The sequence below is a fragment of the Gossypium arboreum genome, chromosome 5 (assembly GCF_025698485.1).
Source record: "Gossypium arboreum isolate Shixiya-1 chromosome 5, ASM2569848v2, whole genome shotgun sequence".
NCBI lineage: Eukaryota > Viridiplantae > Streptophyta > Magnoliopsida > Malvales > Malvaceae > Gossypium > Gossypium arboreum.
The window spans coordinates 36,587,407-36,602,914 of NC_069074.1; the positions used below are offsets into that span (position 1 = coordinate 36,587,407).

The window sequence follows — 15,508 nt, forward strand, 5'->3', positions numbered from 1 at the left end:
AAGCACTTGGGGTCCTATGGATGAAGACATGATCTCTTTGAATCCGATTGAATTTTAGTTTGAAGAAGAGCTTTATAAAGATTGTATTGATTTTTATCAAAGAAAAATAGGATTAATTGAGGCTATTCAAATAGGTATGTGTCAACTAAACGGTATTCCTATAGCAATTAAGGCTATGGATTTTCAATTTATGGGGGAGTATGGCATCCGTAGTAGGCGAGAAAATCACCCGTTTTGTTGAATATGCTACCAATAGTTTTTTACCTCTTATTCTAGTATGTGCTTTTGGAGGAACACGCATGCAAGAAGGACTCTTGAGAAGGCAAAAATTCTCAAAGAAATTTTCTAAGGCAGCGTAATAAAGCGGAAGCAACTCTCAAGCGAAAAAGAAAAAAGTGAATAGAAAAGCGATAAAAAGAAGTGTGTTATATTACTTTGAATAAATACAACTAAGTGATTATAAATGAAGGATAAAACCTCTATTTATAGTTGAGTTATCCAAATCCAACGATACAATTTAAATTTTAGGAATACAAAATATTTACCATGATAACTCTAGTTTTACTGGGTTATTAAGGTTTCAAGTAGATGGATTTTTTTTATATGTTCCACGAATTAGGCCAATTTAAGTAGGTCAAATGATCCTCATTTAATCAGTTGATTTCGGTAAAATAATTTATGTGCATTCATCGTGGGCTTCGATTATGAGCCACGACACTTTCACATGCTTTGTAATAAAATCAACTACAATAATGCATTCTCTTAGTATATGCTTGGAATTCTATTTTAAATATTTTAAATTCTTATTATTATTATTTTGTTTGTATCGTATACATTGCCTTTTATTAATTTTTTGACTTACATTTTATATCAATTTATTTTTAGATTTCAGTTAATCAATTTTAATTTTTATATCAGTTCTCTTTTTCTTTGAATTTTAATTTAGGTATTGTATGTTTAATAAAATAATATGAATTGCATTTGATGAGTTTGATAAAATAATATGAATTCCTTCATTCACATGTGTTACGTAATTTAATGTTCATGATGATGCGTATTAAATATATGATAAAAAGTAATACTTTTTTTCAGAATTTAGTATCTTTTAGTAAATATAGATATTTTGAGTCATTTAAATAAAATATGATAAAAATAGAATCATAAATTGCAAAAGATTTTTGAATGCAAAAGTTAAATTATGGAAATATTTTAAATAAATTATAAATTTTATTATTACGTTTTAATTAATTGTTTTGAACAAACATTTTAATTAATTATTTTTATTGTGAAATAAGTTCATTATGCCCAGTTATCTTTAATTTTCTTTTAAAATTTATGCTTTTGTGGCTACAGTTTTCCGTTATACATGTATATCGCTTTTCTTTAATTTTTTTATTGTAATTTCGTTTTCTATTTTTCTTGTTAAATTAAATAAATTTGGTCTAAATTTAATTATTCTCAAAATATTAATTTTTATTAGTTAAATTATTCTAATTAGTTATGTTTTAAATGTTGTTTTAATTTTAATTAGTATAAAAATATTTTAAACTCCCATCCTTCTAGAATAAATAGGGAGTTGAATTTTTAACTCTTATATTCTGTTCAAATTTACAATTAAATTTACTTTCATTAAAAATTTGGGACATGCGTATTTTGTTTTAGTAAAAAGATTAAATCATATTGTTTAGTTTTAAAACTTAATTATAAATTGTCAACGTGTCATAATGTTTTATTGGTGTTGACTGTTGAGGTTAAAATTTTTGTTGTGTTGATGAACCTTATCCTTCACCATCTACGATAAGTGTTTGCTATTTTCTCTTTTTAAATTATACGATTCTATTCATTTAATGAATTAATAAATTTACTTTATGTTAGTAAAAAAATTAATTAAAATTTTAAAATTAAAAAAGAAATTAATTATTAAAATAATAATAAAATAAATCATGCAAGGCATAGTCATATTCCTAATAATATTAATTAGTAACTAACAAACAAACAATAAATAAACATATATATATATATATATATATAATAGCGAATATAAATATTAATAATTATATTATATAAAAATAAGAACATGAAATCATAATAATTTTATTAATATATATTAATAGAACAATAAATAAATAATTTATTAAACAAGTTTTAAACGAATTTATTCAAACTCAAAAATTTCATTTGTGTTCGGCTATTTAGTAACCTAGCCTTAAAATTTATTTATATTTATTTATTTAACTTAATAAATAAATATAAAGGAACAAATTTTTAGGAAAATTTTATTAGATGGATATATAAATTTTACTATTATTTGGAATGGATAAGGCGTAGGGATGCTGCGACGCGCATTTAACGGGTGTAGTGAGACATTCTATTATCTATTCACTACACAGCACAGCCCCAACTAAACACTTTTAATTCGGTTAGCTAAGCTGGTTTTGCATTTATGGCTGAAGATTTAAAGCACTTCTCCCATCCCATCCATATCCTATCTAAATTATTAATTTAATATTAAAATTAACATTTCAATCTTAAGAAAATATTTAATGTTTTTTTAATCCTGTTTATTGGTATGATAATTAAGATATTTACTGCTTCAAGTGTAGCTTAAATTCGAGTCATGTTAGTTGCGTTACTATTAGGATTTTGTCCTTCTCCTACACTTCACCAATATATATATTTTCATGTTTAATTGTTTTTATACATAAGTGGTAATTAGGTAAGTTTAAGTGCATTTAAATAAGTTATTTTAAATTCAAAATTTTTAAGTTTAAACTTTTATGAGTTTATGTCACATTAATATAAATCATTAATTTATTATATTTTAAGTAAGTTTTATATAATATTTTTAATTATGTTTTATTCAAATTAAAATTTGTTATTATTATTGGATAGCATAAAATGATATAGTTCTAATTTTTTGGAGTAGGAGAGGGGTGAACAACTCACCCTTGTATTTTTAGTAGAGTTGCTGCCCCCTTTATGTTATAAAAGGGGTTTTGGGCCTCTCTCACATCGGGTCCAATTTCGAGTACTTCTTAAGCTTTTTTGACCCAATACTCTGTAATATGATCCAATTCAATTCAATTTTTCTATTTCCCAACATAAACTTTAATATCTACATATTAAATAGTTTTCTCATCCCAATTTTACCTAGTAAAATTTTGACAATTTTACCCCCAATAAAATTTTGATGATTTATCCTCGATAAAATTTTGAGAAAATTTGTTCAATATGTCACAACTCAAAATGTTCACTATGACTGAATAATTTATTTGGGCTTCAAAATAGTAAAAAATATAAACTTATTCTTCTATAATCTTTTAAGTAATCCTATATAAAATTGTAAATTTCCATTTTCATTTTCATTTTCAATTTTTTTGGAAACCTACATTTATTTCCAAATGATTCTATTTCTCCATTTCAGAGAAAACCATAATTATTCCTGAATGTTTCCCATTTCTTTTTTTTTCTATTCATTCCGTTCATTTTTATTCAAACACGCAATTCATTTATGGTTTTAACAAGCTAGTGGAATGATCGATTGGACATATGAAGTTGAGGCTCAAATGATCTATAATTAAGTTATCGCTTTTCACCTTTTAATTATAAACTCATTTTGTCATGAAGTCATTCCACTATAATATCATGATTGAACTCTCCCCAACGACATACCATTACGAAAGCAACTATTTAGTGCTCGTTCAATGACCTTGCCATTAGTGTGTTACCCTCATAGGATATCATTGATCTCTTTTGGATAATATTCGTTCTCCCAATATGATCTTATTTTATCTCAGGGTAACCATTAAATCTTCCTTCATGAAAAGTCAATTCTGTCAAATAGTTATCAAATTGTTCATCATAAAGACGGACGACCCGTGGCCACGTTTACTTTTAATCAACCATGTAATGCCAATGAGAGGATATCATTTACCCATGTTTTGGGCTATGAATTTCACTATTGTGAATGACGCTACATACTATAAAAGTCGTACACCCAACACACTGGCTTTCGATTCCTTATCTATTTAAACTAAAACTTTTACTTACATCAAAGTGTACTAGTCACACATGCATAGTCTGTCATCCATTCAGGATTTAGGTATGCCATACTATAAATGTCACAAGTGAATAAATCCATAAACAAATTCAGGATCTATTCTGCTTGGATCCTATTCGATGTATTGTCAAAATAGTCAGTTACATCTATGTCCCTATCTTCTGGGAGCCATCCGCTCCGATGCCCAAGAAAACGCATCTCCCTAATTGAATTTGATAGATGACATATTAGTCTTTCAATCGGTTTGCTCATTTCCAATTAGACTAAAGACATGCTTAGGTCCATCTACTAATACAAGCTGTCTTTTTGTACTACGATCTGACCACGTAATACCTCTTAATATTAGTTAAATATTTAGACAACCAATGAGCAATATTTGCTTCTATTTTAATTTGTGTGAAAAAAACATTTGAGAAAAATAATACAAAGTATATTAATTTAATTCATGAATAAATTTATTAATTAATTTGTTCAAAAAAATTAGAAGTGTACTTAGACGAAAATACTACACTTAGGGCATCGGATTCAACAGTTTCCCACTTACCTTCGTGAGGTAGATAAGTCATGTTTCGCATTCCTATACCCCTCCATATGTTTCCCAAAGAGCTCTCTAGCTAGAAAAGTCTTGGCAAAACAAATCCCCAGGGTTTGTTCTTAAATGTGATCTTTGACTACATCCACTATTCCGTCAAACACTATCGTTTCCCTGAATGTGTTTTATTCTTATGTGGTTTCTTTTAGGATTAGCTATATCCATACTGTTATAGTGCTATAGCTTTTTCGTACTTTATATTCGACCCTCCATAGTGAAATTATCAGTGTAACCCTACTTGACACTTATTCACACTGTAGACCCACTGTTTAGGATAAAAGCACAGTCTAATGTCGATTTCCTCGAATCCTGACATGTTTGTAAGTTTGAATCAGTATATTCGATAAGAGTGAGGTCTCTTCTAGAATATACAAGCATATAATGTAACACCCCCAACCCGTATCCCTCGCCGAAACTGGGTTACAGAGCATTACTGGAGTTTACCGATCAAACAGATATAAATTTCAAACATTTCATATCATTTAATATCAGGTCATAAACCAATTAAACTCATACATACTGTCCTTTATTCGAGCTCTCGAGGCCCAAAATACATGTTAGAAACAAGTTGGGACTAATTTGGAAACTCAGAGAATTTTTCGAAAAATATTAAAAATTTTCAAAGCTACAGGGTTCACACGGCCGTGTGGCAAAGCTATGTGACTCACATGGCCAGAAGACATGCCCGTGCCTTAAACCGTGTGGGCATTCAAAATAGGGACATATGGCTGTGTCTCAGCCAGTGTCCATGCCCGTATAACTCTCTGACTTGGGTTACACGACCAAGCCACACGCCCATGTGCCAGGCCGTGTACCCTTACGAAATGGCCTTCCACGCCCGTGTGCTAGCCGTGTGTCTCACACGCCCTTGTGTCGGGCCGTGTGGACTCAGAATGTACCTTAAACAACATGTTTACCATTCCCTGCAAACTTGGGCACTAAGTAATTCAAAAACCATTCGTTTAACCAGTTCAAAACACAATCAAACACATTCAAATCATGTCAAAACAATCATCCTAGGTGCCTAACCAATGTACCCTTATTGGTACCACAATTATATCATCAAATTATATCATTAAAGCATCATTCAAATCCAAACTTTAAACATGCCAAAATTCATCAAATTAGCCTATCTCATATATATACCTAAAACATTAACTTAAATTCACAAGCACATGCCAAGCTTTTGTTCCATTTACCATATTATACTATGGCTTTTAACACAAGCACATGTTATATATATATATTTATACTAAGCTAACATCACACTTATAACCTCATATACATTTCATCCACAAAATAACTAACATTTAGACACCCTAGGTACATGCTGATACAAAAGGATAAACATAACTACATTTGAGATCGAGATCGTTGTTGGATGCTGAATCGGCAATCAAAAGTTAAGTACTTAACCTGCGCACGGAAAACAAAACCATACCTTGAGTAAAAACTCAGTGGTATTTCTATAATATGAATATTTAAAGACAAAATAATATAATAGACACAATTGAATATTTAAAACCACATTTATTCATACAATGCCATTAGCTATACAATACTCAATTCATGAATACATCATTATATACCACAATCAATTTTAATCACTTACTATATAATATTTTTCCATAATTTGTTCCACATATTATTTAAACAATGGCACTATCCATTCCACATTCAATTCATGAGTACATAACTCATTTATTCCATGTATTTACAACATATTTCACATTCTATTTTCAGTTCACTATTTCAATTCCATTTCTCATACCATGCCATTTCAATATCAACTATAAAACTTTATTATATGTTCACCTCTATTAACACGACTCGGACTCGGACGGATACACGGATCCAACCAACACACCAATTTGGCACCCATTGCCTCATTGGGTAATTCGAAGTAATAAATTGACACCCAATGTCTCATCGAATAAATCTGAAGTAATAAATTGACACACAATGTCTCATTGGTAAATCGAAGTAAATTGGAACCCAGTGCCTCATCAACTCAAAGTTGAAAATGTAACACCCCAACCCGTATCCGCTGCCAGAACAGGGTTTCGGAGCATTACTACCATTTGCAGATCACTTAAAAAAATTAAAATACTTACAGATTCAATGCATCATATAAAATAAATATATTACCATTCAATCAACAGTTTGGCACTTGTATAAGCATCAAACAACAACATTGTTAGTATACTTGCACATATCTCATATAAATTCAACATTGATATATCTATTTTTTCTCGACATGTCGCACTTGAGTTTAATAATAGTCTCAACTTACATAATTTCCTTGTATCAACATATCAAAGATAATCATATATGTACATGTCATGAAACATATCATGCTCTTACCATTTCTTCACAAGCATATATCATTCATTTCATTATATCAATATTTTATGCTCTATCATTTCCATATATTTTATGTATATTTATTCGGTAATAGCTTATATCAAACTTAACATAAATTATATTCCATGTACTTATACTTAAATCGTTTATCCATTTTCATAATTATTTCATACAACGCTTTTGTACATATATTTCCATATGACCAGTTCTTGTAAACATTTCACACAACCATTTCATATAACCATTCGTCATCTGATACATTTTACCTGAATATCAATTGTTCAATAGACGTTATAGCGTCTCCCATCTACGGTCTTATTTATCTTTGACGTGATGCCATAGTGTCTTTCAACTATGGTCTTACTCATTTTCTATCATGTTGCCATGGTATCTTTCAACCATGGTCTTATTCTTTTCATGTCACGTTGCCATGGTATCTTTCAACCATGGTCTTACACATCTCATATCAGGTTTCCATGGTATCTTTCAACCATGGTCTTACACATCTCATGGCAACCACCATGGTCTTACACATCTCATATCAGGTTGCCATGGTATCTTTCAACCATGGTCTTACACATTTCATATCAGGTTGCCATGGTATCTTTCAACCATGGTCTTACACATTTCATATCAGGTTGCCATGGTATCTTTCAACCATGGTCTTACACACAGGTTGCCATGGTATCTTTCAACCATGGTCTTACACATTTCATATCAGAGAGCACACTCCCGCAAACCTCATCCTTACAGTGGGATTACCAGTCCATGCTAAATCCCCTGTAATGTAAACTCATAAAGTATTGTTGGGATTACCAGTCCAGGCTAAATCCCCTGCAACGACAATTACTCTAATGAGCTTGGATCTGAATTATTAGTCCAGGCTAAATTCAGATCCTAATTCGGATTACCCGTCCGGGCTAAATCCATTTATTCGTATTCTTCGGGAGGGCTATATCAGGATAGGATCACCCGTCCGGGCTAGATCCTTTTTACCGTCAATTCCTTTTCAGAGATCCATCGAAATTTCCTTTTATTCAACTGGGATTTCTTCCCCTTTTTATCAAATATATCAATGTTCCATCAATTTTCATACAATGAACATTCAAATTATTTTCACATCAATAACATACATTTCAAGCATCTAAGAATATAATTCAAGTTACACGAACTTACCTCATTGCTTGTTTGTGTTTATAATTTTATTAATCTGATATCTTTTCTTTTCCACGATCAAGTCTCATATTTGAGTCGTCCGGATCTTTATAAATAAATTTGATCGTCATTTTCATTCATTTCATATTCTAATGCATTTAATTAATGCTTTAGGCAAAATTACCATTTTGCCCCTAAACCTTTAATTAATGATGATTTCATCCTTAGGGTCAGGAAAATAAAATTCTTGCAATTTAATCCTTATTTCCAGCTATTATTCTCATATATATTGATAAAAATCCATGAATTCTATAAAATATCAGAATTTTTCATAATTTCAACACTTTTTAATTTAATCCCTAAAACATGTTTTCCCCCGATCTTGAACTAAATTAATAATTTCATTCAATTTTGTAATTTAAATAATAAAATAATCCATTTCATGCAATTTTGTCATTTCTGACATGTTTACAAAATTGCCCATAAAGTTTTACTTTTATTCAATTTAGTCCCTGAGCCTAAAATATGCAAATTAGCCATGCTAGATGAATATTCATACATATTTTTCCTCCTCCTCCTCTCCATTCCACATCCTTAATGTAGATAACACACTTGTAAGTAACATTATCCATAATTTTTATTATTTACTTTTATGAATATTCAAGCTGTCTATCTACATCATAGTCACTAAATTATTTATATCTGGATCTATAGAACTCCAAATTAATATCCGATAATTTTCCCTGAATCTATACTCATATATATTCTTACCATAAAAATTTCAGAATTTTTGGTTTAGCCGATAAGTACAGTTTATTCTTTAAAGTTACCCCTATTCTGCTGTTTGACAGTTCTGACCCTTCTTCACCAAAAATTAATTATCTTCCTCATACAGGATTAAAATGATGTTCTTGTTTGTTTCTCTTAAAAATAGACTCATTCATAATTTTATACATATAATTTTAAGCCCCTAATTATTTTTCTTCAATTTTTTATGATTTTTCAAAGTCAAAACAGGGGAACCCGAATTCATTCTGACCTTGTCTCACAAAATTCATTATATCTCAAAATTTACAAATCCATTTATACACTATTTATTCTATGAGAAACTAGACTCAATAAGATTTAATTCCATATTTTTTTCATCTTCTAATTCGATTTCTACAATTTATGGTGATTTTTCAAAGTTAGTCTACTGCTGCTGTCCAAACTGTTTTTGTGCAAGCTATTAATTACCATGTTATAACACCCTTATTTTCTTTTTCTACACCATTTCTCATCACTTTCTCTTATTTTCTCTTCACTAACATATCAAAAACATAGGGCCTTATGTAAGAAAACTCTACTATAACATTATTTCCATACTTTGTCAATAATAACAAACTTAAAAACATATTGAAATCTTGATATACTTACCTTGTTCTATTGATACTAATCTTTAACTTGGTTTTCTCTCTCCTCCAACTTCTATTTCTTGAATCCAACTTGATATTCTAACTCCCCATGCTCTCCTTAACATTTTTGTCTCTTGGTAGCTATGGAAATTCATTTGATTTTTGGGTGAAAATGGTGAATTTTTGGTAAAAGGACCAAATTGTAAAGAAAGCAAGACTTTCTTTCTTCCTCTCTTTCTCTCACGTTAGTGCATGAGAAAATATGGATGAGAATTTCTCATCTTTCTTTCTTTATATACTAATAAAATAATAATAAATGTCTTATTAAAATATTAATAAAATAATATTTATCTAATTAAATAATTATAAAATATCAAAATATCTCTAGCATCATTATTACTTCCTAGATTTCTCTCTCTTCCAATTGACCATTTTGCCCTTCATTATCTTTTAAAATTCCATCTTTGAGTCATCATTTAATTTGGTAAAATTACAATTTAGTCCCTCATATTTCTTCATCTATTCAATTTGGTCCTAATTCATCCATTTTCCTTAGTTTCTAGATCATTCCACTCTTAAATTATTTACACTATTGGTCCTTCAACTTTTTCATATTTACACTTTAACCCCTCAAATTTTGAATATTTACTCTTGTGCAACAAAACTTTTCTCACTTTTACAATTTAGTCCTTTCTTGAATTAATATATCATAATATACTTCTCAATATTGACATAACTCAAAATTTCCCTTTTTGTCACTTTATTTCCTTATTTTACTATATCAAGGATAATATCTTACTGTAAAAATTTTCAGGGTATTACAGAAAAAATCCCTGAACTCTTCCAATCCTATGGCATGCCATCTATATCCGACTCAGCTCGATGCAATTAATAGTGTAGCACCCCAAACCCGGCCCAGAAGTTATAGCCGGATCGGGCATGCCACATCAAAAACGTAAAAAAAAAAAATTTCCATTCTAAGTCCGGAAAATCGTACTTGATGTTCAAAAGATTAATTCATTAAGGGTTAAAGTGAATGGAAGTCATGCACCGGTAGGAAACCAGGAAAGAGGTGGTGAGTCCATCGGATCGCTTAATACCAAGCTCCTTCGGATCCAATCCTAGACATGCATACCGCCATTGCCACACCTTAACGTCATGGATATTTCTAGGAAAACCGATTTGATTAAGTCATTTTAGGAAAAGTGATTAATTTTGGAAAAATACTTTCATTGGAAGCTTTGCTTGTTGTCGTGTTATTTTGAAATCAACTGTTGTTTTTGAAAACGCGCCTAAAGCTATCCAGTTTCAACAGTTAAATATAAGTATTACCTATCTTAGTAATACATATTAAAACCATCAAAAATAATTAAGCGGCCTTATTACATTTAAAAGCCCAAAACTTCAAACGTAAATAAAAGGATGTCCAGTTCACGGAAGAAAATCAAACTTTCGAGCGGGTGGCCACTCCGAATTCGCTCATGACTCCAAGCCCACTATGGTTAGGGATTTCTACGTGGATGAAAATAAAAGGGTGAGTTTGGGGAAACTCGGTGTGTAAGGAAAACCCATTCAAAGCCCAAGTCACTCAAGCCTATTGGGCCTAAGCCCATTCAGTAATAAAGTGGTACTGGCTAGAGCCCTTTTCAGATTACAATAAACGGGCCTTAGCCCTTATTCAGATAACATGATGGCCCATAGGCCCATTTCAAAATACATGCAACATCAAGAAACATATGCAAGCCCATTTGGGTAATAGTGGTCTTGGGCGAGCCCTTTTCAGATTATAATAAACGGGCCTTAGCCCTTATTCAGATAACAAGATGGCCCATAGGCCCATTTCAAAATACATGCAACATCAAGTAAACATATGCAAGCCCATTTGGGAGACTACTCAAACCACCAACCACTACACTCCACCCGTACCACCATACACTCCATGTGGGAATAGCTCAACCCACCCAAATTTAACACTCCACGATTGCTTGCCTTTGCTGCTCGGTTAACGATAAATTGAGGCAAAGCCTCCAAGACGTGGACAAGCCACTTTCAGTACTTCCTCCGTCAATATCTCGGTCCCATGCATCGATAATAACAACATGGCATGCAGTAAATAACAACATCAAACATGCATTTAGGTCAATTTAACCCTAGGGGTATTTGGTAATTTATCTACTAGGGCAAAGCGTAAATTTTCCACTTTTAAAGGTATTTTAGTAATTTATCTATTTTAGGGTTTTTCATGCATATTCCTACTTTTCACGTACTAACAGAATCACGTACCGAGGGTTCTTACCGAATTGGGCCCGTTGGCCCATCATTCCAATTTTGGCCCATTAAGCCCAAAAATATCGAGGGCACAGAAATCATGCACTTTGCAGTCCAAATTTTACAGCTTACCAAAAACATTAATCGATTTACCTCACGAGCATTCGCACTTTTCGCAAATCTACAAAATACCGATTTTCGGCATTTCGACTTTTCGACTTTTGCCGATCCAGACTAAGAAAGAGGGTGTTAGTTACACACCTGTTTGTGACGATATGCTGACGAGATCCACACACGAACTGCCTACAATTGGATTACTAACACGTTAATCTAACTATTCAAATACGAACTACGTATTAACCCCTTACAATATTCAGTCAACCACACTTACATATCATAGTAAGCTTATAAGAAATCAATAAGCAACTCATTAACAAATTTTTGTCAATGTTTACCACATAATCATAATTTCACTGCAAGCTGTCTTCTTGAGCAACAGTCACTAAATCATTTATAACTGGAGCTACGAAACTCCAAATCAAGTTCCGTTAATTTTCCTTGAAAATAGACTCATATATCTTCTATCCATAAATTTTTCAGAATTTTGGTTTGGCCAATCAATACCAGATTTTTCTCAAAGTTTCGCATGTTTCACTATTTGACTAATCTGACCACTCTTCATTACGAATCAAATTTCTCATTGTACAGAATTCAAAATATGTTCTCGTTTATTTCATTTAAAACTAGACTCAACAAGCTTTAATTTCATAATTTATTAAGCTTGTAATTCATCTCCACAATTTATGGTGATTTTCCAAAGTCACGTTACTGCTGCTGTCCCAAGCAGATTTATTACCAAATCACTCTTTCATACACCTATCTTGCATGCATGTTATTTAAACATGTATATCACCAATCAATCATCACATATCTATGATTTTACTTAAGCATAATCTCCATTTCATCATTTTAAAGCACAACATGTTAGCCGATTTTTCCTTTAGCATCTAAGGCACATGCATGTTCATTTGTTTGGCTCAACTTCACCTATCTTCCATTTTTCATCAAAAGAACATGCAACAACAACCATTTCCTTCATTTTAATTCATGACTAAATGCTCACAACACAACTAAAAATCAAAATATACTTCAAGAGTTAAGGTAGAATCAAGAAGAACTCATGAACCTCAAAATAGAAGCAAGGTACCAAGAACTTACCTTCAATTTTCCTCCTCCTAATGACCGAATACTCAAGAGCTTTCTCCCCTCCTTTCTCTTCTCTAACTTTCAGCTATGATGAACAAAGATGGACAAAACTTTGTTCTTTTCACCCCTTTTTCTTTTAATAAAACTTCATATTTCATCCATTTATTTCTTTAATACAAAAGACATGATATTCTTATCATGAAACATTTACCTAACCCATTATCATGAAACATTTACCTAACCCATTATCATGGAACATTTACCTAACCTATTATCATGGAACATTTACCTAACCTATTATCATGAAACATTTACCTAACCTATTATCAATTTGTATCAATTTGTACCATAAATTATGGATATCAAGTGTACATTTTGTCTACAACAACATGATGGTTAGCCACTTCATGTAAAATGGGAGGTTTGTCATGCAAATCCTCCTATTTTGCACTCCTATTTATTTGGCCATTTCAATTTAGCCTATAGCATTTTCAAACATTTTCACGTAGGTCCTATTTCATAATTTCACCCTTTTTTCTTATGGAACAAAAATTAACTAAAATTGTCGGGTTCTATCTTAAGCTTAGGCTTTCTAGAGGCCCACTAACATAATTAAACCTATGCCAACATTCACAGGATTCCCGAAAATTGGGGCGTTACAACTCTACCCTCCTTAAAGAAATTTCGTCCTCGAAATTTACCTAATCCAAACAGATGAGGGTATTGTTGTTGCATCGTCTCTTCTGGCTCCCAAACTCAGAAGTTTTCCCCTTCCTTAACTTGTTAAAAACGAGCAACCAAAGACTCATCGTTCAACTATTTTTCCTTAATCTGATCCACCCAGGTTGGCCTCACTTGCAACTCACCAATAGACTTCCATCATCATATACAGACTCAGACGAGCAAACATTGCTCTCGGATCGAATCTGACTCTACGACTTAGAGCATCGGCTACCACATTAGCCTTACCTAGGTGATACTCGATCGAACAGTCATAATCCTTAAGCAACTCAATCCATCTCCTTTGCCTAAGGTTCAGCTCCTTCTGAGTCAACAAATACTTAAGACTCTTATGGTCAGTGTATATAATACACCTTTCTCCGTACAAGTAATGTCTCCAAATCTTAAGTGCAAATATCACTGCTGCCAACTCTAAATCATGAGTCAAATAGTTTCCCTCATGAGGCTTAAGCTATCGTGATGCATATGCAACCACCTTACCCTCTTGCATTAACACGCAGCCCAAACCCACGTGTGATGCGTCACTGTACACAGTAAAATCATTCCCAAACTCCGGTTGAATTAACACAGGTGCTTCAGTCAGAATTTTCTTCAACTTCTCAAAAGCTTCTTACTGCTTCTTAATCCATACAAATGGTACTCCTTTCCTTATGAGTTTTGTTAGAGGTGATGCCATCACAGAAATACCTTCTACAAACCTTCTGTAGTATCCTGCCAGTCCTAGGAAACTCCATATTTCCGACACCGTCCTAGGCGGCTTCTACTCCAAAATCGCTTCAATTTTCCGAAGGTTTACCTTAATCCCCTCAGCAGAGACCACATGTCCTAAGAAGGTTACCTCCCTCAACCAAAATTCACACTTGCTGAACTTCGCAAAGAGTTCCTTCTCCCTTAATACTTACAGCACTATACGGAGATGCTCATCATGTTTCGTTTTAGTTTCAGAATATACCAGGATATCGTCAATAAAGACGACTACGAACTGATCCAAAAATGGTTGGAACACACGATTCATCAGATCCATAAACGCTGCAGGGGCGTTCGTCAGTCTAAATGGCATACTCGTAATGACCATACCGAGTCCTGAATGCCGTCTTATGGATATCTGCCTCCTTGAATCTTAGCTGATGATATCCAGATCGAAGGTCGATCTTGGAAAATACAGAAGCTCCTCTAAGCTGGACGAACAGATCGTCAATCCTTGGCAGTGGATACTTATTTTTAATCGTCAGTTTGTTCAACTGGCGATAATCAATGCTCATCCGCATCGTACCATCCTTCTTTTTCACGAATAGCACTGGTGCTCTCCATGGAGACACGCTTGGCCTAATGAAGCCCTATCCAACAACTCTTGAATTTGAGCCTTTAACTCCACTAACTCCTTTGGTGCCATCCTATACGGTGCGATGGACACAGGCGCCGTTCCAGGCAACAAATCTATTCCAAACTCAACTTCTCGGTTCGGAGGCAATCCTGGAAGCTCCTCCGGAAAAACATCTTGGAACTCCTTTACGGTCCTAACCTTATCCACTGTCAGTCCCTCCTCTTCCGACTGACTTACAAATACCAATTAGGCCTCACAACCTTTTTGAATCCACTTTTCGGCTCTTAATGCCGACACCACATTGGACAAATAATCCTTCTCTCACCTATCACCATAACCTCCTTATCCTTTGTAGTTCTTAACACCATTCGTTTAGAAGCACAATCCGAGTCGCCTTATGCTTA

The 15,508-nt window shown here is 32.7% G+C and overlaps 2 long non-coding RNA genes across 2 annotated transcripts; both read right to left on the reverse strand.

Annotated features, from left to right (window-relative positions):
* Nucleotides 1-5,691: 5,691 nt before the first annotated feature.
* Nucleotides 5,692-9,701, reverse strand: LOC128293027 (uncharacterized). Its single transcript, XR_008283047.1, has 2 exons — nt 9,588-9,701; nt 5,692-6,068 (listed from the first exon to the last, which is right to left on the reverse strand). It is a non-coding gene; the product is annotated as an uncharacterized LOC128293027 (long non-coding RNA).
* A 2,127-nt stretch (nt 9,702-11,828) lies between these two features.
* LOC128292705 (uncharacterized) lies at nt 11,829-13,302 on the reverse strand. Its single transcript, XR_008282640.1, has 2 exons — nt 13,052-13,302; nt 11,829-12,136 (listed from the first exon to the last, which is right to left on the reverse strand). It is a non-coding gene; the product is annotated as an uncharacterized LOC128292705 (long non-coding RNA).
* Nucleotides 13,303-15,508: the final 2,206 nt, after the last annotated feature.